The sequence below is a fragment of the Scyliorhinus canicula genome, chromosome 10, assembly GCF_902713615.1.
Source record: "Scyliorhinus canicula chromosome 10, sScyCan1.1, whole genome shotgun sequence".
NCBI classification, from domain to species: Eukaryota; Metazoa; Chordata; class Chondrichthyes; order Carcharhiniformes; family Scyliorhinidae; genus Scyliorhinus; species Scyliorhinus canicula.
In genome coordinates this window covers 186,246,493-186,260,221 of record NC_052155.1, presented here as the reverse complement: position 1 = coordinate 186,260,221, position 13,729 = coordinate 186,246,493, and the positions used below count along the sequence as shown (strand labels likewise).

Sequence of the window (13,729 nt, the reverse complement as noted above, 5' to 3'; positions counted from 1 at the left end):
GGTGCTCCGGTTTCCTCCCACAAGTCCCGAAAGACGTGATGTGAGGTGAATGGGATATTCTGAATTCTCCCTCTGTGTACCCAAACAGGCGCCGGAATGTGGCGACTAGGGGCTTTTCACAGTAACTTCATTGCAGTGTTAATGTAAGCCTACTTGTGACAATAAAGATTATTATTATAACTTCAAATTTCTGCCGACACCCCATAACCTTTCACCCCCGTATCTACCAAAAATCTATCCACCTCTGCCTTAAAAATAATCAAAAGATTCTGCATCCACTGCCTTTTCAGGGAGTGAATTCCAAAGACGCACAACCCTCAGAGAAAATACTTACCCCCATCTCTGTCTGAAATAGGTGACCACTTATTTTTAAACAGTGACCCCCTACGTCATGATCTGCAAACATGCACCCAATGAACACTCAGAAGAGGACGCAACCAATGGGCAGTCAGGACACTCAGAGGTGGCATCACCACAAGGGGACATGACATAAACACTATAAAAGGGATGAGGCACTCACACCCTGCCTCTTTCCACAGACAGACATCTAGAGAGTTAGACAGGGTTGATCAGCAGCATCACACCCCAGCACGTGGCTTAGAGCAAGCTGGTACAGTTTGACTGAGTTACTACAGTTAGATTAGCAGAGAATCGAACTCATTTGAGAACTGTGTTAATAGTTCAATAAACACGTTGAACTCATTTCAGAGTCTGGAGCATCCTTTAGTTAAGACTGCATCAAGTAGCAGCCTGTGTTGTCCCAAGCAGCAGAACACAACAGCCTAGTTCTGGATTCTCCCACAAGGGGAAACATCCTCTCCACATCCACCCTGTCAACACCCCTCAGGATCTGAAATGTTTCAATCAAGTTGCCTTTTACTCTTCTAAACTCAAGTGGATACAAGCCCAGCCTGCCCAAGCTTTCCTCATATTGCACTGTCAGGAAATATTCTGTAGCCCCGTCTAATTTATTCTGCTGACTGTGATATTTCCTGTAGACAGGAAAAGAGACAAAGTAAAACGTTGTTTCTTCAAATTTATCAAATAATAATCTTGCATTGCTCAGCCAGTTCACTTTCCCAAGGCAGATAAAGACCCTGAGAAAATACACTTGCTCTGACTGGCTAGCTGACACTGTTAATCACTCTTCCCCTCTCCATATTTACTCTCACTGTTCCCTCAAATGGATTGGAAAAGTCATTCCCAATGTTTGTGAGATTTGCAGTGCAGGTTTTTACTGTGAAGGTCAGGGTGTGCCGAATCAGTCACAAGAAGTGCTGGGAGTAACTGACGGTGTAACAAATTGTGAAAGAAAAACTGAAGTGTGTCAGCTGGGGACTGAAGCTGGAATGAATGAAAAACTGTCACAGTTCGGTGTGTCTGCATGAAACTTGCACAGAGGGCACACAATCGCGCTCACAATCGCACTCACAAACACACACACACAACACAGAATCACACACACAATCATACCTCGCAAACACACAATCACACACAATCCCACAATCACATTGATACTAATACACAGGCCAACACACACAAACTAACACAAACACGCATACAGTGTAATGTGATGTAATACGCCCACAAACACACAATCACATACACAAACACACACAAACACACACAAACACACACACAATCACACTCAGAAAAACACAAACACACAATCACATACACAAACACACACAATCACACCCACAAACACACACAATCACACTCAGAAAAACACAAACACACAAACACATACACAAACACACACAATCACACCCACAAACACACTCAGAAAAACACAAACACACACAATCACACCCACAAACACACACAATCACACTCAGAAAAACACAAACACACAAACACATACACAAACACACACAATCACACCCACAAACACACTCAGAAAAACACAAACACACAAACACACTCAGAAAAACACAAACACACCCAGAAAAACACAAACACACAATCACATACACAAACACACAAAATCACACTCACAAACACACAATCACATTGGTACTGATACACAGGCCAACACACACAAACTAACACAAACACGCATACAGTGTAATGTAAGTAATGCACCCACAAACACAGTCACACATACACATACAATCACACAATCAGAAAATCACGCACATACAATCACACATATATTCACATACAATCAGACTCACATACACATACACACAGATACATACAATCACAACCACACACAATCACATGCCCACAATCACATACACACACACAAAATCACACACCTGCACAATTACAATCACACATACAATCACACACACAGACAGAATCACATACACAATAACTCACACCCGCACAAATCCAATCACACACTAATACACACACACCTGCACACATAGATGACGGAGGACACAGCCCCATTTTTGGTAAGGTTACCAACCCTCAAGGATTGGCTAGTAATTGAAGGTCAATCTCCAGGACACTGCTGCGTGCGACCCTGGAGAAATATCATCGGGATATCAAAAAAGATTTTTTCTAAAGTTATTTTCTTTGAACATTTCTCATTATCAGATACAAAAACATTGCAAATGTGGGGGAAAAATTATGTCTGGCAGACAGAGAGCAACATCCAATTGGGGGTTGAGTCTTTTTGATTTCCAATTCGCCCAGGAAGGCAGCGTGTCACATGGGCGGATGTGTTGGCCGGCTATCCCACGGAGCGTGGGTGCCGGTCATGTGGTGAAACCTCCAGGAATACTTTTAATCACAGTTGGCAACCCTAATATTTGTACAGGCCTCAAATCCAGCGTAGCAGTTTCTGTGGAACAGATTCTGGGACACATTCTTCAGACTGAACTGGCAAACGTCCAGACAAACTGTTTCTAAAGCACAAAGTGAACTTTCCACAGCTTAGCCCAGACCCTGAGCTGCTCTCTTTTCATCCTTGACTTTTCGCTCCTCGTTTCCCTCCTTTGTCTCGTTCTCCTAGCTACTCTGTCTTCGTCAGCCCCCTTCATGTGACATAACGAGCCTGGTTAAATAATGGCCGCTCACAGTTTTACTGCGATGGGGAGGATCAGCCTGTCAATGGAGCACAGAAACCGGAGTTTGGAGGAGATGGCAAGAGATTAAAAGCCAGCGAGCGTGGGAGAGTGCGATTGCATTCGACCAGAGTGGGGAAAGAAATATCCATCAGCCAAGGTTCTTGCTCCAAGACGCTCCTTAGTGACAAAGGCAGATGAGGGCGGAGCGGTAGCACAGTGGTTAGCACTGTTGCGTCACACCTCCAGCGTCCCAGGTTCGATTCCCGGCTTGGGTCACTGTCTGTGTGGACTCTGCACGTTCTCCCCGTGTGTGCGTGGGTTTCCTCCGGGTGCTCCGGTTTCCTCCCACAGTCCAAAGATGTGCAGGTTAGGTGGATTGGCCGTGATAAATTGCCCTTTAGTGTCCAAAAAGGTTAGGTGGAGTTGCTGGTTTACGGGGATAGGGCGGAGGTGTGGGCTTAAGCAGGGTGCTCTTTCCAAGGGCTGGTGCAGACTCAATGGGCCGAATGGCCTCCTTCTGCACTGTATGACGTCCTATGAGGGCTCGGACCCTTTACAATGCAGACGCAACAAAATGGCTGCCTGGCATTCGCTCCGCTGGAAAAGGAGGCATCGCCACAGGCTGATTTCACGCACCCCAGGCCAGTTCCTGTAGGATTTCCAACGCCAATTGGCTGTTTTCCTGGAGGCTTCGTCACATGACGTCCCACTTTAAACAGGATCTACCCCCTCCGCTCCCAGAATTGGAAGTCCAACGTGCTCATCCTTATCACACATGCACACACAGTAAGGTACGAGTGATGGAGGATGTAGCCCCATTTTTGGTAAGGTTGTCAGCCCTCCAGGATTGGCCCAGAGTCTCCAGGAATTGAGGATGAATATCCGGAACAGAGCTGGATTGGCAAGGGAACAGAATATTCAATATTTGGTTCGACAGAAGTTGAATATCGCTGAAAAGAGAGACATGCTGTTGAAGCTTCTCGTCTTGCACTCATCCGGACAAACACAAGAATGCCAAATTTCAAACCTCCGCATCAGCTTATAGCACAGGAGGAAAGGATGTGATTTGGGTCAGCTCTGATTGGTTGAGGGGTTGCCATGGAGAAAGCAATGGTGAACCATTGGTTCCCTAAGCTCCCGGGTAATTAATAAAAAAGGCTCACAGCTTGGGCATATTCCTTTGTTTGCAGAGAGCAGGTTCCCTGTGTATACATGTATGTCACTTCTAGCAAGTGTAATTGAGCTTCGTTATGAGTTTGATTATCTTAACTTGGCTGTTTTAGCTACTAGCCCATTCAGGATTATTCATAAAGTGCAGCCTAATCCCAGAATCACATTTAACAGTTGAAGTTTTGTTTCGGATTTTGCAAGCAGGGTCTGGTCGACTGCAATAGGTACTCAACATGTTCCTTCAGTTGTTTGGAATAGGCAGAGTCAATTCTTGTCTCAAACAGCCCTACCTCACCCCTTCTCCGGGTGGGAAATCCTACCGAGTGTGTTTCGGAAAGGGAGCTCGCTAGACTGCTCCATCAGAGACATGAATTTGTGTGTGGGATGGAGTGCATTAAAGTGTGTAAGGAAAATCTTACATGCTGATTTAAATCTCGCAAATGTTTTACCTACGTAATGTAAATATTCACCGGGCAAGATTCGGGTTCACTCCACCAAAAATGCATTTCTTATGGAAACTGACAAAGATGTGCGTGAGAGCTAAAACCTTTCCGACGTAGGGTAAATTGTTGCTCTCTTGAAAATTTGATATTTTTCTGTTTGTCCTGGTGAGTGCTAGATGAAAAACTTTGACAGCATATCTCTTTTTATCAGCAATATGCGAGTCCTGTACTACCAAGTGACTATTTATTAGATATTGTTACCAAGCACAAAACATTATTGTGACGGTAAGGGATGAATCCAGCTCAAGGGCATATTTCAGGCTTCCTAATCTCGTTCCTGGCTGATCCAGGATGTCAATCTGTTAATGGTGAATAATGACATGATTTACAGCTGTGCAGATCCTACATTTTAATGATTAATCAGTTTCTCAAACTTACTTAGAGGGTTTACAAGGATTCTTGGCCAATTAAAACTACCACAAACCACGAGTTATAGGAAACTGGCAAGTAATAAAATATACGAAGCATTTTACAAGCCCAATTTCGACTCTTTCCAAGGAAAGACTGAACAATCTTGCAGAACCTTGACTCCGGGCGGGTTGCACAGGCTGGGCTCGCACTGCTGGGGTTTGGAAGAGTAAGAGGCGACTTGATTGAGACCTTTAACATCCTGAGGGATCTCGACAGGGTGGATGTGGAGAGGATGTTTCCTCTTGTGGGAGAATCTGGAACTGGGGGGGGGGGGGGGGGGGGCGCCATGATGTGGAGATGCCGGCGTTGGACTGGGGTGAGCACAGTAAGGAGTCTTACACCAGGTTAGAGTCCAACAGGTTTGTTTCAAATCACTAGCTTCCGGAGCGCTGCTCCTTCCTCAGGTGAATGGAGAGGTAGGTTCCGGAAACATTGACAAAGTCAAAGATGCAAGACGATACTTTGAATGTTTCAGGAACCTACCTCTGCATTCAAAGTATCGTCTTGCATCTTTGACTTTGTCTATCAGTTGATGGGCCGAATGGCCTCCTTCTGCCCTGTATGTTCTATGTAGCGATGTATGTTTCTGGAGCCTAACTCTTCATTCACCTGAGGAAGGAGCAGTGCTCCGAAAGCTAGTGATTCAAAACAAACCTGTTGGACTTTAACCTGGTGTAAGACTCCTTACTGTAAAAATGAGGGGTCACTCATTTTAGACAGCGATGAGGAGAAATCCTTTCTTCTTTGAGGGTGGTGAGTCCCCCGGATCTTTCTTCCTCAAAAGGCGGTGGAAGCAGAGTCTTTGAATATTTTAAGGCAGAGCTGGATAGATTGTTGATTAACAATGAATGGTTATCGGGGGTCGGCAGGAATGTGGGGTTGAGGTTACAATCCTATTGAATGGACCCGCAGGCTCGAGGGGCCGAGTGGCCTACTCCTGTTCCTAATTCATATGTTCGTACTTCAGCTGCTGTTGTCAGAGTATATGTAATCATTTGTGGAAGGTTCAAGTTGAAGCTGCGAGGAAAATCTGTCAAGTCCATGGTTATAAAAGAAATATAATGCAGCGATGCTTCGCGAGAATGGCTTTTGCTCGCCAATGTTTTCTGAAGCTAATTCACCTAAACCTAAGGCTCTCAATCCCTTTATATTGACTCAAAGAACCCAGGGCTATTATCGACAGAGCAGAGAAGGTCAAGGGGAGATTTAACCCTCATGACGGGTTTTGACGGCGCAAATAATGTTTCCACTGGCAGTAACCAGCAGGACGCAGATTTGAGAGAACTGGTAAAAGAACATGAGGGAAGATGCGGCGAATTTTATTCCCCAAGAAACGATTGACGATCTGGAACATGTTACCAGAATGGGGATGGCTGGAGCAGATTTAATTGCAACTTTCAAAATAGAATTGGATCAATAATTGAAGGGGAAATGCCGCAGGGCCTTGGGGAGAGAGTGAGGGAGATGCTGCAGGGCCTTGGGGAGAGAGTGAGGGAGATGCTGCAGGGCCTTGGGGAGAGTGAGGGAGATGCTGCAGGGCCTTGGGGAGAGAGTGAAGGAGATGCTGCAGGGCCTTGGGGAGAGAGTGAGGGAGATGCCGCAGGGCCTTGGGGAGAGAGCGAGGGAGATGCTTGGGGAGAGAGTGAGGGAGATGCTGCAGGGCCTTGGGGAGAGAGTGAGGGAGATGCTGCAGGGCCTTGGGGAGAGAGAGAGGGAAATACTGCAGGGCCTTGGGGAGAGAGTGAGGGAGATGCTACAGGGCCTTGGGGAGAGAGTGAGGGAGATGCTGCAGGGCCTTGGGGAGAGAGAGAGGGAAATACTGCAGGGCCTTGGGGAGAGAGTGAGGGAGATGCTGCAGGGCCTTGGGGAGAGAGTGAGGGAGATGCTGCAGGGCCTTGGGGAGAGGGAGATCCTTGGGGAGAGAGTGAGGGAGATGCTGCAGGGCCTTGGGGAGAGAGTGAGGGAGATGCTGCAGGGCCTTGGGGAGAGAGTGAGGGAGATGCTGCAGGGCCTTGGGGAGAGAGTGAGGGAGATGCTGCAGGGCCTTGGGGAGACAGAGAGGGAGATGCTGCAGGGCCTAGGGGAGAGAGAGAGGGAGATCCTTGGGGAGAGGGAGATGCTGCAGGGCCTTGGGGAGAGGGAGATGCTGCAGGGCCTTGGGGAGAGAGTGAGGGAGATGCTGCAGGGCCTTGGGGAGAGAGAGAGGGAGATGCTTGGGGAGACAGAGATGGAGATGCTGCAGGGCCTTGGAGAGAGAGAGAGGGAGATGCTGCAGGGCCTTGGGGAGAGAGCGAGGGAGATGCTGCAGGGCCTTGGGGAGAGAGAGAGGGAGATGCTTGGGGAGACAGAGAGGGAGATGCTGCAGGGCCTTGGGGAGAGGGAGATGCTGCAGGGCCTTGGGGAGAGAGTGAGGGAGTTGCTGCAGGGCCTTGGGGAGAGAGTGAGGGAGATGCTTGGGGAGAGAGAGGGAGATGCTGCAGGGCCTTGGGGAGAGAGTGAGGGAGATGCTGCAGGGCCTTGGGGAGAGAGAGAGGGAGATGCTGCAGGGCCTTGGGGAGAGAGCGAGGAAGATGCTGCAGGGCCTTGGGGAGAGAGTGAGGGAGATGCTGCAGGGCCTTGGGGAGAGGGAGATCCTTGGGGAGAGAGTGAGGGAGATGCTGCAGGGCCTTGGGGAGAGAGTGAGGAAGATGCTGCAGGGCCTTGGGGAGAGAGTGAGGGAGATGCTGCAGGGCCTTGGGGAGAGGGAGATCCTTGGGGAGAGAGTGAGGGAGATGCTGCAGGGCCTTGGGGAGAGGGAGATCCTTGGGGAGAGAGTGAGGGAGATGCTGCAGGGCCTTGGGGAGAGAACGAGGGAGATGCTGCAGGGCCTTGGGGAGAGGGAGAGGGAAATGCTGCAGGGCCTTGGGGAGAGAGCGAGGGAGATGCTGCTGGGCCTTGGGGAGAGAGTGAGGGAGATGCTGCTGGGCCTTGGGGAGAGAGCGAGGGAGATCCTTGGGGAGAGAGTGAGGGAGATGCTGCAGGGCCTTGGGGAGAGAGTGAGGGAGATGCTGCAGGGCCTTGGGGAGAGAGCGAGGGAGATGCTTGGGGAGAGAGCGAGGGAGATGCTGCAGGGCCTTGGGGAGAGAGTGAGGGAGATGCTGCAGGGCCTTGGGGAGAGAGCGAGGGAGATGCTGCAGGGCCTTGGGGAGAGGGAGATGCTGCAGGGCCTTGGGGAGAGGGAGAGGCTGCAGGGCCTTGGGGAGAGGGAGATGCTGCAGGGCCTTGGGGAGAGGGAGATGCTGCAGGGCCTTGGGGAGAGGGAGAGGCTGCAGGGCCTTGGGGAGAGAGCGAAGGAGATGCTGCAGGGCCTTCGGGGAGAGAGAGAGGGAGATGCTGCAGGGCCTTGGGGAGAGAGAGGGAGATGCTGCAGGGCCTTGGGGAGAGAGAGGGAGATGCTGCAGGGCCTTGGGGAAAGAGTGAGGGAGATGCTGCAGGGCCTTGGGGAGAGAGTGAGGGAGATGCTTGGGGAGAGAGTGAGGGAGATGCTGCAGGGCCTTGGGGAGAGAGCGAAGGAACGAGACTAATTGGACGAAGCTTTCAAAGAGTTGACTCTGGCTTGATAGCTTGAATGACATCTTCCTCTGCTCTATGACTCGAAAGACATGTTGACCATATCAACACAATGTCCCAAACCCACAACCTCTACCACCTTGAAGGACGAGGGCAGCAGATACCTGGGGACACCACCCCCGGCCAACTCCCCTCCAACCCACTCACCATCCTGACTTGGAAATATATCGGCCATTCCTTCACTGTCGCTGGGTCAAAATCCAGGGACACCCTCCCTAACAGCACTGTGGGTGTGCCTACACCACATGGACTGCAGCGGTTCAAGATAGCTCGCCACCATCTTCTCAAGGGGCAATTAGGGATGGGCAATAAATGCTGGCCCAGCCAGCGACACCCAATCCCAAGAATGAATTGTTAAAATCCTCAATACCCTGGCTTACGTATTCATCCTAGTGTGGAAACTGACAACTGTACCCCACCTCAAGCTTCAGCAGCTTATGAAGGAAAGGTTGAAGATTAGCACTTGCTCTTTATGTGAAGATTGGCTTCCTGACATCACCCCTGAGCGGCCTGACTCTGGTTGGGCTGAGTGACCTGTATTAATGGATTCGACAATGAGCATTATCAATGTTGTGGGCTTTGAGGTCATTCTCAAAGATTCTCAGTCCAGTAACATGTCCACAGCATGTGGATAAGGTATTAGGTTCTAGATCAAGTTCCGTTATTCTGTTCACAAGCAGTGCTGTAAAGTCACCAACCTCGTGGATTCAGTCCTGTTTGCCTTATTTTACCTGATGGGTTTCCAGGGTCCTGGGAAAACCCATCGGTGTGAATCAAAAGCAGAAGCGACACCCCCCCCCCCCCCCCCCCCCCCCAGACATTTAAAAAAAAAATATTTTTATTAGGGTATTTGCAAGTTTTTATAATAATAACAATAACAATGCCACGAACATGGTACAATAAACATTCCCCCCCCCCCATACCAATCTTCACACACCTCAACCATGAAACAACAATGCAGCCCCCTTTCCCACTCCCCCCACCCCCTTTGCAATTCTGCTTCTGCTGACTTTTTAATTTTCCCAGAGAAAGTTGACGAACGGCTGCCACCTCCGGGAGAACCCTAACATTGACCCTCTTAAGGCAAACTTTATTTTCTCGAGACTGAGAAACCCAGCCATGTCACTAACCCAGGTCTCTACACTCGGGGGCTTCGAGCCCCTCCACATTAACAAGATCCGTCTCCGGGCTACCAGGGAGGCAAAGGCCAGAGCGGCCTCTTTCACCCCCTGAACTCCCGGCTCTTCCAACACTCCAAAGATCGCTACCTCCGGACTCGGCACCAGCCGTGGTTTTAAGTACCTTGGGCATTGCCTTAGCCAAACCCTGCCAGAACCCTTTGAGCTTCGGGCATGCCCAAAACATGTGGAGATGGTTTGCTGGGCAGCCCCCCCCCCCCCCCCCCCCCCCCCCCCCACAGACATGGGGCGCACTTCCTGTACATGTGTGGGTGCAGTCAGTGACATCCGAGTCACTTCATTAATCGATGCAGCGAGTACTGACCTCACTGGAGAGCGGCTGACACCTAATCAGGTTAAGCTGACTTTTGAGCAGCTCAGAATATGCACACGGGGCTCCAAATGAGGTTGATTTGTTTGACTGCAATATACAAGGCACGGTTTTAAATGGATTTTAAAGAGGTTTTAGCCAAATTGGCATGCCAAATGATTTCTTTTCATGACGGTTCAGGAAGGGGAGCATTCCTGATTATCGGGGACTGTTGACGCCGGAGTGGTGGAGCCGCTTTTCACGCCGATGTCAGAACCTGGCTGCAGGATTGGAGAATCCCGGCTCAGGTCTGTTGCTATATTGAGGAGATCCGGCGAGCAGACCTCCTCGGTGTAGAAAACGGGGGTATCTCCGGTCTCGGCCGTGCGTTCCCCGCTGAGGCCCCATATTTAATGCAAAGATATAACCATATGCTTCACGGCGATGCGAGCACCAGGAAACACTCGGCTAAACGTGCTCGCTATGGGACTTTGTTCCCATTTCGTTGAATCGTGACCGATGTTTCCACTAATGGTGGAGGCCAGAACTCAGGGCCATAAATATAAGACAGTCAGTAATAATTCCAGAGGAAATTGGGGAGAAATATATTTGTCCAGAGTGGTGAGAATGTGGAACTCGCTATCACAGGGAGAGGCTGAGGGGAATAGTATTGATGCATCAAGAGGAAATTAGATACATCGAAGGGAATATAAGGATATGTTGACAGGGTGAGATGTAAAGGGGGACAGGAGGAGTCTCATGTCAAACATAAACATCAGCAATGAGCTGGTCCTGTGCTGTGAATTCTTTATGAAAAGGCCCATTGAACAGCCTGGGAACTTTCTAAACTTTCTTAGTGCTGAGAGTGGGGACAACCCTGATTGATCTATCCAAAGATTAATAATTAAGTGCACCAGGTCTGCAACTGTGCAGGTGCACACAAACACAGGCATAGAGCTGCTTAGTCAGCAAGCTGGCTTTGGGGTGTGGTTGGCAGTATAATTCAATCTCCTCGCTGCACCATTGCATGGTGCAGGTACGCAGGCCAAGATCAACAGCTGGAGTATAACTGGAGCATTAAACAAAACTTCCCGGAACTGACCATCAGGAGCGTGGGCAGATATTAGTGATGGCTTTAATGCAGAGCTCTGACTGGTGTGGGTGCCGACACTTATCGCCAACCAGATAGATATTTGTTTGTAAAAAGAATAAAGAAATACAATTAGAACCAATCTACGAGGTGTGAAATGGCATGCATGTACTGTTAATATTCATAGACACGGTTACATTTTATTTATAATGATAACTGGGTAGAATGGTCGGCAACTAATTCACCTCAGTGAAAATACAGACATTGAGTTTTTGTTCGGTAAGGATATTAAGGTAACCAAGGAAGGTGGGTTAAGTTAAGATACAGGTTAGACAGGATTGAATGGAATAGTGAAACAGGCTACATACACTGTGTCGTGGATTTGTATACTAATAGCAGTAACGTTAATCTAACAAGACATAATAGGATGCAATCTGCCCAGCAACAAGTAGAGATTTTCCTTGCGACAGCAGGATCCAGCATTTAAACAGCAGGATGAGATGCCTCTTTCCTGGTAATGAGATTAGCAGGCTTCTAGATAGAATCAGGTGTGAATCGCCTATTAGTGAAACAGCTTACCTAGACGATTGGGAGATCAGTGAGGTATACACACGTTAATTCCTGGAGTCAAGGAAGGGGAGAGGGGCAGGCAGCCAAATACAAGGAATGCAGAATCGGAGGGGAACGCTGGTGTAATTGCCAGCACCCTCAGAAGCTATAAAACTCAAAACTGTAAGCTGATTTTGACTTGAATCTATTTGATTTGGACATGGTTTGGGAAAAGGAGAAGTCTTAAGGAGTTCAGAAATCGTAGATGTATTTCGGATCAAGAGCTACGGTCTACATAAACTGCGTGTGTGTTTAGTAATTCATGTAGTTAATTGTCTTAACATAGTATTGTCCTGTTCGTGTGTATTTGTCTTTTCTTTAATTTGATAAATAGTCTTTAATAATTGTTACCTGATGACTGGGCTGTTTATTCTCTCTGGGGTTTCACTTGATTCCTCCCATCATTCCAAAAACAAAATTATACGTCACTACAAACCGGTTTTCCAGGTTGGGAAATCCTGGCAGATAAGATCAGCGGGGTCCGTGACAGCTGAATGATGAGATGGAGTGAATTGGTGATCTGAAATTACAGGATAAACTGTAAAGAGTGGGGAAGGTACAGTGTTGTGGCAGAAGGTGGATCAAGAGAAGCATTTAGTGTTTTTGGAAATATAACTGTGTCTGTCGATCAGCAACCTAGCATGCTCAGGGTTGTGATGTGTGTCAAAGAGTGTCCGTGTTGAATACAGTGAGTGGAGATAGTGGAATGAAACAGTTCCAACCATGCTCCAAACATAACCCTCCAAAATGTCACTTGTCACTCGCTGTTAGTAGGTTAACCAATGCTTCAACCCTTGCTCAATGATGACACTGTCAGTTTGTTCTCTGGTGTTAATTATTATACAAAATGGGGGAAGTACAAAGGAATATTCCTTTTGGGATTCTGTTGTAAATTCGTAATGAGGGTTTAGCAAAGCTGGGGAAAGTGGAGTGGCCTGTTATTAAGGTCTACATTTTTAAAGATCGAGATCAATGAGCCCACTGAAGTTTAGGCCCCCCCGCCCCCGCCTTCCTATCCTCGTTGTGTTGGCTCCCTACGGGGTTGCAGTTGGCTCAGCGGGCAATTTGACTGCAGTGGCATCACAGTCAAGGGCGCTCCTGTCTTCAATTGATGCTCAGACAGACACGCACTGCTCTGAAACGATCGAGCTGGGCTATTGCTGGCATTGTGAACGATGCCCATGTCCTGTTAATGAGTGTTTATTAAACCCCCCGCTTTTTCTAATTCTGATGAAATCCATCAATCCCTTAGACTGGAGAGATTGGATGTTTGGTCCTTGGTCTGTGTTGCATTAGCCAATCACAGGGCAGTTAGTGGAGTGGACCTCACTCCTTTTGCTTTTAATAAATTTAGTGTACCCAATTCATTTTATCCAATTAAGGGGCAATTTAGCATGGCCAATCCACCTACCCCGCACATCTTTGGGTTGTGGGGGTGAAACCTACGCAGACACGGGGAGAATGTGCAAACTCCACACGGACAGTTACCCAGAGCCGGGATCGAACCTGCGATCTCGGTGCCGTGAGGCTGCAGGGCTAACCCACTGCGCCACCGTGCTGTCCGAGTGGGCCTCACTCCTGACCGAGAGGCATTGGTTTCGGAATGAGAAGAATGATCCTGAGGAGTAGACAGGTGACAGAGCAGATAGTGAGAAACTGTCCCCATTCGTACAGGGATTTGGAAGCAGAGGAAGCCTAATCAAGGTAATTGGCAAAAGAAGCGACGGAGACATCAGAAGAATCTTGTTCACTCAGCGGGTGGTTAGGATCTGGAATGTACTGTCTGAGATTGTGGTGGAGGCAGATTCACACAGCGAGTGGTTAGGATC

General features: G+C 48.5%; 1 protein-coding gene and 1 long non-coding RNA gene across 2 annotated transcripts in view; one reads left to right on the top strand and one right to left on the bottom strand.

The window, feature by feature from the left end:
- Positions 1–13,729, bottom strand: part of sntb1 (syntrophin, basic 1) — a 134,286-nt gene that overhangs the window by 56,541 nt on the left and 64,016 nt on the right. The window lies entirely within an intron of this gene.
- On the top strand, positions 11,789–12,250 carry LOC119972841. Its single transcript, XR_005462161.1, has 2 exons — positions 11,789–12,023; positions 12,089–12,250. It is a non-coding gene; the product is annotated as an uncharacterized LOC119972841 (long non-coding RNA).